Raw genomic sequence first — 8,906 nt, forward strand, 5'->3', positions numbered from 1 at the left:
AGGAGATCTCAGCTATCTGTAAGAATAATAAGAGTGGTTATGATAGGAGATTTTAACTTTCCAAACATAGACTGAGACTGCCATAGTATGAAGGGTTTAGATGGAGAGGAATTTGTTAAATGTGTACAAGATTATTTTCTGATTCAGTATTTTCTGATGTACCTACTAAAGAATGTGCAAACCTTGACCTACTCTTGGGAAATAAGGCAGGGCAGGTGACTGAGGTGTCATTAGGGGAGCTCTTTGGGGCCAGAGACCATAATTCTATTAGATTTAAAACACTGATGGAAAAGGATAGACCAGATCTAAAAGTTGAAGTTCTAAATTGGAGAACGGCCAATTTTGACGGTATGAGGCAAGAACTTTCAATTTTTGGGTGGCACGGTGGCACAGTGGTTAGCACTGTTGCCTCACAGCGCCAGAGACCTGGGTTCAATTCCCGCCTCAGGCGACTGACTGTGTGGAGTTTGCACGTTCTCCCCGTGTCTACGTGGGTTTCCTCCGGGTGCTCCGGTTTCCTCCCACAGTCCAAAGATATGCAGGTCAGGTGTATTGGCCATGCTAAATTGCCCGTAGTGTTAGGTAAGGGGTAAATGTAGGGGTATGGGTGGGTTGCGCTTCAGTGGGTCGGTGTGGACTTGTTGGGCCGAAGGGCCTGTTTCCACACTGTAATCTAATCTAATCTAATCTAATCTAAAAGCTGATTGGGGGCAGATGTTCGCAGGTAAAGGGATGGCTGGAAAATGGGAAGCGTCCAGAAATGAGGTAACAAGAGAAAGTATATTCCTGTTAGGGTCAAAGAAAAGGCTTGTAGGTATAGGGAATGTTGGAAGACAAAAAAAAAATTGAGGGTTTGATTAAGAAAAAGAAGGAAGCATATGTCAGGTATAGATAGGATAGATCGAGTGAATCCTTAGAAGAGTATAAAGGCAGTAGGAGTATACTTAAGAGGGAAATCAGGAGGGTAAAAAGGGGACATGAGATAGCTTTCGCAAATAAAATTAAGGAGAAGCCAAAGGGTTTTTACAAATACATTAAGGACAAAAGGGTAACTAGGGAGAAAATAGGACCCCTCAAAGATCAGCAAGGCAGCCTTTACGTGGAGGCTCAGAAAATGGGGGAGATACTAAATGAGTATTTTGCATCAGTATTTACTGTGGAAAAGGACATGGAAGATATAGAATGTAGGGAAATAGATGGTGACATCTTGCAAAATGTCCAGATTACAGAGGAGGAAGTGCTGGATGTCTTGAAACACATAAAGGTGGATAAATCCCCAGAACCTGAACAGGTGTATTCTAGAACACTGTGGGAAGCTAGAGAAATGATTGCTGGGCCTCTTGCTGAGATATTTGTATCATCGATAGTCACAGGTGAGGTGCCGGAAGACTGGAGGTTGGCTAACATGGTGCCACTGTTTAAGAAGGGTGGTAAAGACAAGCCAGGGAACTATAGACCGGTGAGCCTGACCTCGGTGGTGGGCAGGTTGTTGGAGGGAATCCTGAGGGACAGGAGGTACATGTATTTGGAAAGGCAAGAACTGATTCAGGATAGTTAACGGAGCTTTGTGCGTGGGAAATCATGTCTCACAAACTTGATTGTTTTTTGAAAAAGTAACAAAGAGGATTGATCAGGGCAGAGCAGTAGATGTGATCTATATGGACTTCAGTAAGGCGTTCGACAAGGTTCCCAATGGGAGACTGATTAACAAGGTTAAATCTCACAGAATACAGGGAGGACTAGCCATTTGGATGCAGAACTGGCTCAAAGTAGAAGACAGAGGGTGGTGGTGGAGGGTTGTTTTTCAGATTGGAGGCCTGTGACCAGTGGAGTGCCATAAGGATCGGTGCTGAGTCCACTACTTTTTGTCATTTATATAAATGATTTGGATGTGAGCATAAGGGGTATAATTCGTAAGTTTGCAAATGACACCATCACTGGAGGTGTAGTGGACAGCGAAGGAGGTTATCTCAGATTACAACAGGATCTTGATCAAATGAGCCAATGGACTGAGAAGTGGCAGATGGAGTCTAATTCAGATAAATGTGAGGTGCTACATTTAGGGAAAGGAAATCTTAGCAGGACTTACACAGTTAATGGTAAGGTCCCAGGGAGTATTGCTGAACAAAGAGACCTTAGAGTACAGGTTCATACTCCTTGAAAGTGGATACATAGGTAGATAGGATAGTGAAGAAGGCATTTGGTAAGTTTTCATTTATCGGTCAGAGTATTGAGTACAGGAGTTGGGAGGTCATATTGCGGCTGTACAGGACTTTGGTTAGACCACTGTTAGAATATTGCGCGCAATTCTGGTCTCCTTCCTATCGGAAAGATGTTGTGAAACTTGAAAGGGTTCGGGAAAGGTTTACAAGGATGTTCCAGAGTTGGAGGATTTGAGCTATAGGGAGAGCCTGAATAGGCTGAGGCTGTTTTCTCTGGAGCGTCAGAGGCTGAGGGGTGACCTTATAGAGGCATATAAAAATTATGAAGAGCATGGATAGGATTAATAGACAAAGTCTTTTCCCTGGGGTCAGGGAGTCCAGAACTAGAGGGCATAGGTTTAGGGTGAGAGGGGAAAGATATAAAAGAGACTTCAGGGGCAACTTTTTCACGCAGAGGGTGGTACATGTATGGAATGAGCTGCAAGAGGAAGTAGTGGAGGCTGGTACAATTGCAACATTTAAAAGGCAGTTGGATGGGTATGTGAATAGGAAGGGTTTGCAGGGATATGGGCCGGGTGCTGGCAGGTGGGACTAGATTGGGTTGGGATATTTGGTCGGCATGGATAGGTTGGACCAAAGGGCCTGTTTCCGTGTTGTACATCTCTATGACTACGACTCTATAACCTTTGCCATGGCAGCTTATAAAATGCTTCATTCAAAGCACATATTCTTTCCTCAGAGAACCCAATAATCAGTTAAAAATGATTTTCTATCACAAAACCATGCTATTTCTTGACTGACCACCTTGAATGTTCGTCAGTGTCCTGCTTTAACATATTTATTCACGGTTTCTAACATCTTTCCTGTTAGAGATTTTACAGTAGATTCCTGATATTGGGTCTCCCATCCTTTCTTAAGTAAAGGAGTTCCAATCACCATTATTCATTCTCATGAAACATCTCTTGAACCTGTGAAATTTTGGAAAATTACAATCAATTCACCAACCATCTCCAAGCCATTTCTTTTAAGATCCGAGGAAGATGTATTTCAGGACTGAGGGACTTGTCAGAGTGGAAACATTGAGGCTAACAAAGTGGATGCTTTTATTCCAGCACCTGTATTGACACCGCTAAGCCATGTTACACTGATACAGCCCATGTTCATATAGATAGACAATACAAAATAGCCAGAGGAGACCATTCAGCCTTGAGTTTGCTCCACCATTCAAGAGCGTCATGGCTGATCTGACACTGCTCACGTCCACTTTCCTGCCCTTTCCCTGTAACCTTTGGTTCCCCTCCTTATCAAGACTATATCTATCCTAGCCTTAAATATACACAAGGACTCCGGCACCTTCCCCCCTCCCCCCCCCCCCCCCCCCCCCCACCCACCCCCAACCCCAACACACAGTTCTTTGCAGCAAGTTACAAAGACTCACAACCTTCTGAGAGAAGAAATTCCTCCTCATATCAGTCTTAAATTGTTGCACTTTTATTCTGAGCCTATGCCCTCTGGTCTTAGACTCTCCTATGAGGGGAAACATCCTCTCAAGCATTTACCCTATCCAGCCCCTTAAGAATCTCATGTTTCAATTCGATCACCTCTCATTCTTCTAAACTCCAGTGGGTAGAGTCACAACCTGTTTAACGTATGTTCTTTGGCAATCCTTTCAGTCCAGTGGTGGAACTTTCTCAGAACTGTCTTTTATCTTACTTTAGGGGACTGAAACTACAATTTCCCTAAATTCCAGATATTACAGATCGGTAAAGTCTAAATGAACTCATTCACTGCAGCAGATGCAGCTTGTAATCATGTCACTCCTGGGTATTAAAAAATAAGATTGCTGAGTTTGTTGAATTTGCAGCATTTCGATGGCACTGATCATTTCTGGCACAATCTGGCTGTAGTTATTAATAACCATGCCTGGAAGAAACCTCTATTTTTTTCCATCAACTCTATCAAGCATTATGCTCTCAAATCAAGTACTTTCAGTCCAACTCATGCACTCATTTTACAATGTGAAAAAGCTGACTGGCACTGTAATCTCGCACAAAGGCATTAATCAAGCTACATTTTGAAGAAAATGTCTTATAATTCTTCAGGAAATTCTCACATGCTCTTCTGAATAATAATATTCTTTATCCCATTGCATGTGGTGGTCACCTGTGTAACTTCAAGTGCTGTCTTTGTAACAGAGAGCCACTGATCCTGGTTTAACGACCTCTGTTTGTCGGCCTTAGCATTTGACCTTGGTAAGTTCTAAATGGATAGGTTCTCGTTGAAACCCTTAGGGAGCCAAAATCAACAGTTTTTTATGCTCTTTCCATGCAGATTCCAGTGGACTCCTGAGGAGTCAGTCCCTTAGCCATCAATTTCTCTTCTGACCACACCCCCCCTCCCTCCCTCCCACGCCACCCCTCCCCACCCCACCAACCCAATCGCCAGCATGGTGGCACAGTGTTAGCACTACTGCCTTACAGTGCCAGGGTCCCAGGCTCAAGTCCACCTGTGAGTAACTGTCTGTGTGGAGTTTGCACATCCTCCTGTGTTTGTGTGAATTTCCTCTGGGGGCTCCAGTTTCCTCCCACAGTCCAAACAATGTGCAGGTTGGGTGGATTATCCATGCCAAATTGCTCACAGTGTCCAGGGATGTGTAGATTCACCACAGGAAATGCAGGGTTATGGGGGTGGGGTGGGTTTGGTTGGGAAGGTCTTTGGAGGATAAGTGTAGACTCAATGTGTCAAATGGCCTGCATCTACGCTGTACAGATTCTATCTGCCTTTCTGTTTGAATGTGATTTGGTGATGCAATTTCCTATTTTAAAGTGACAATATAAATGTATGTTACTGTTAAAAATTGAGGGGGGCATGGTGGCTCAGTGGTTAACACTGCTGCCTCAGAGCGCCAGGGATCTGGGTTCAATTCCAGCCTTGGGCAAATGTCTGTGTGGAGTTTGTACATTCTCCCCATGAGAGAAAGTGTAACTGCAGATGTTGGAGAGTCAGAGCCAAAAAGTGTGGCGCTGGAAAAACATAGCAGGTCAGGCATATCTGAGGAGGAGTTTTGACATTTCAACATAAGGCCTTCCTGATGACTTTCCTATTGCTCAGATGCTGTCTGACCTGTGTGCTTTTCCAGCACCACACTGTTTGATTCCCATTTTCTCCTCATGTCTGCATAGGTTTCTTCTGGGTGCTCCATTTTCCTCCCACAATCCAAAGATATGCAGGTTTGGGTGGATTGGCCATGCAAAATTGTGTGTCTGTGGATGTGTAGGTTAGGTGGATTAGCCATGGGGAATGCAGGGCTGCAGGGCTAGGGTCAGGGGGTGAGTCTGGGTGGGATGCTCTTCGAAGACTTGGTGTCGATGTTTTGGGTCAAATACTCTCTTTCCACACTGTAGGGATTCTATAGACTGGAATGAAAATAACAAGAAAGTCAGTTTGAGAATGAGACTTTTAGAGACTAGAAATAATTTATTTTCTGGTAAAATTGCAGCATCCTAAACCTTTTCCAACTGTGATCCCAATTTGAGGCTTGAACATTTTTGTGTCCCCCTTACTGAGAACTGAGGAGGAGTGGGATGGGAGAAGAGGCCTGTGGGAACAGGAGCCTGGCTGTTTGAGTGGGAAAGCAACTGTCCTAACCCAGTCACATAGACTTAGTGGCCATTGCTGCCTCAGAACGCATGACCCAAAATCCTCCCCCCGAGACTGAGAAGCCTTGATCTAGGATTTAACACTGTAGTATCAAAAAAATGTGTTTGTTTAATTAGATCATTTGTCCCAGATTGAGATGGGAATGGACCTTATGTTTAATTATTGTTCTATTGATTTTCTTCTCAACAGCTTCATACAGTACCTATCAAAGTCAAACTCTTGCCAAAGTGAGAATTCTGAGAGGGAGAGAAAAAGCATGTGGTTTCAAATTACTGCTTAGAAATGAAATTGAAAGAAACCTCAAATCTGTTGAGCACAGTAATTAATTCTAAGAGGCACCAGTATTTTATGACACTGATATTACAACAGGTTGACTTTGGGATGACCTTACTTACACTATTGATTCTAAGTGTATTACGTACAACAGAGAAACAGATTATTTGGTTCAACTGGCCTAAGCTGGAGCTTAGTTTCCACAGAAGCCTTCTCCACAGCAAATGCATCTAACCATATCAGCATATGTTCTATTTGTTCACTCTCATTTACTTATATAACTTCAACTTCAACTATTCCACGTGATACGTGATAGAGATTCGAGGAATAGGGAAAGAGAACACTTAAATGCGTGGCTACAGGGATGGTGCAGGAGGGAGGGATTCCGGTTTTTGGATAACTGGGGTTCTTTCTGGGGACGGTGGGACCTCTATAAACAGGATGGTCTACACCTGAACCTGAGGGGCACCAGTATCCTTGGGGGGAGGTTTGCTAGTGCTCTTGGGGGGGGTTTAAACTAACTCTGCAGGGGCATGGGAACCCAGATTGTAGCTTCAGGGTGCAGGGCCTGGAGTGTAGGGAGGTTAGGAACATGGCATCAATTTCCAAGGAGGGTGTCTGTAAACAGGAAAGTGGCTTGAAGTGTGTATACTTCAATGCAAGAAGTATACGAAATAAGGTAGGTGAACTTGCAGCGTGGGTTGGTACCTGGGACTTCGATGTTGTGGCTATTACGGAGACATGGCTAGAACAGGGACAGGATTGGCTGTTGCAGGTTCCAGGATTTAAATGTTTTAGTAGGGTCAGAGGTGGGGGTAAAAGAGGGGGAGGTGTGGCATTGCTTGTCAAAGATAGTATTACAGTGGTGGAAAGGACGATGGATGAGGACTTGCCATCTGAGGTAGTTTGGGCTGAGGTTTGGAATAGGAAAGGTGAGGTCACCCTGTTAGGAGTCTTTTACAGGCCTCCCAATAGTCCTAGAAACGTAGAAGAAAGGATAGGGAAGGTGATTCAGGAGATGAGTGACAGTAATAGGGTGGTGGTTATGGGGGACTTTAACTTTCCTGATATTGATTGGGAAAGCTATAGCTCAAGTTCGTTAGATGGGTCAGTGTTTGTTCAATGTGTGCAGGAGAGTTTCCTGACACAATATGTAGACAGGCCAACAAGAGGTGAGGCCATACTGGATTTGGTTCTGGGTAACGAACCAGGCCAGGTGTTAGAATTAGAGGTAGGTGAGCACTTTGGGGATAGTGACCATAATTCGGTGATTTTTACTCTCGTGATGGAGAGGGATAAGTGTGTACTACAGGGCAAGAGTTATAGCTGGGGTCAGGGAAATTATGATGCGGTGAGGCATGACTTAGGATGTGTGGCTTGGAAAAGTAGACTCCAAGGCAAGAGTGTAAATGATATGTGGAGCTTGTTCAAGGAGCAACTATTGAGTGTCCTTGATAATTATGTACCTGTCAGGCAGGGAGGAAAGGGTCGTGCGAGGGAGCCGTGGTTTAATAAGGAATTGGAATCCCTTGTTAAATGGAAGAGGGCGGCCTATCTCAAGATGAGACGTGAAGGTTCAATTGGGGCGATTGAGAGTTTTATAGGGTAGCCAGGAAGGACCTGAAGAGAGAGCTAAGAGCAGCAAGGAGGGGACATGAAAGGTCCTTAGTCGGTAGGATTAGGGAAAACCCTAAGGCTTTCTATAGGTATGTTAGGAATAAAAGAATGACTAGGGTAGGAATAGGTCCAGTCAAGGATAGTAGTGGGAAGTTGCGTGTGGAGGCGGAAGAGATTGGGGAGACACTGAATGAATACTTTTCTTCAGTATTTACTCAGGAACAGGGCATTGTCGTCGATGTGAATACTGAGTCACAAATAAGTAGAATGGATGGCTTTGAGGTATGTAGAGAAGAGGTGTTGGAAATCCTGGAAAAGGTGAAAATAGATAAGTCCCCTGGGCCTGATGGCATTTATCCTAGGATTCTCTGGGAAGCAAGGGAGGAGATTGCAGAGCCATTGGCCTTGATTTTTATGTCCTCTTTGTCTACAGGAGTAGTGCCAGAAGACTGGAGGATAGCAAATGTGGTTCCCTTGTTCAAAAAGGGGAGTAGGGATAACCCTAGTAACTATAGGCCGGTGAGTCTCACTTCTGTTGTGGGCAAAGTCTTAGAGAGAATTGTAAGGGATAGGATTTATGCACATCTGGATAGGAATAATGTGATCAAGGATAGTCAGCATGGTTTTGTGAAGGGCAGGTCGTGCCTCACAAACCTTATTGAATTGTTTGAAAAGGTGACGAAGGAGGTTGATGAGGGGAAAGCGGTAGATGTGGTATATATGGATTTTAGTAAGGCGTTTGATAAGGTTCCCCATGGTAGGCTACTGCAGAAAATACGGAGATATGGCATTGAGGGTGAGTTGGAGGTTTGGATTAGGAATTGGCTGGATGGAAGAAGACAGAGGGTAGTAGTTGATGGCAAAGTTTCTTCATGGAGTGCCGTCACTAGCGGTGTTCCGCAAGGATCTGTTTTGGGACCATTGCTGTTTGTCATTTTTATAAATGACCTGGAAGAGGGGTTAGAAGGTTGGGTGAGCAAGTTTGCGGATGATACGAAAGTCGGAGGAGTTGTTGACAGTGAGGAAGGATGTGGCAGGTTACAGCACGATATAGAGAAGCTGCAGAGCTGGGCAGAAAGGTGGCAAATGGAATTCAATGTAGCTAAATGTGAGGTGATTCACTTTGGGAAGAATAACAAAAAGATGGGGTACTGGGCTAATGGTCGGATACTTGGTAGTGTGGATGAGCAGAGG

This window comes from Chiloscyllium plagiosum, unplaced genomic scaffold, assembly GCF_037043375.1.
Source record: "Chiloscyllium plagiosum isolate Xiang-an unplaced genomic scaffold, Cpla_swu_hap1 HiC_scaffold_8, whole genome shotgun sequence".
Taxonomy (NCBI): domain Eukaryota; kingdom Metazoa; phylum Chordata; class Chondrichthyes; order Orectolobiformes; family Hemiscylliidae; genus Chiloscyllium; species Chiloscyllium plagiosum.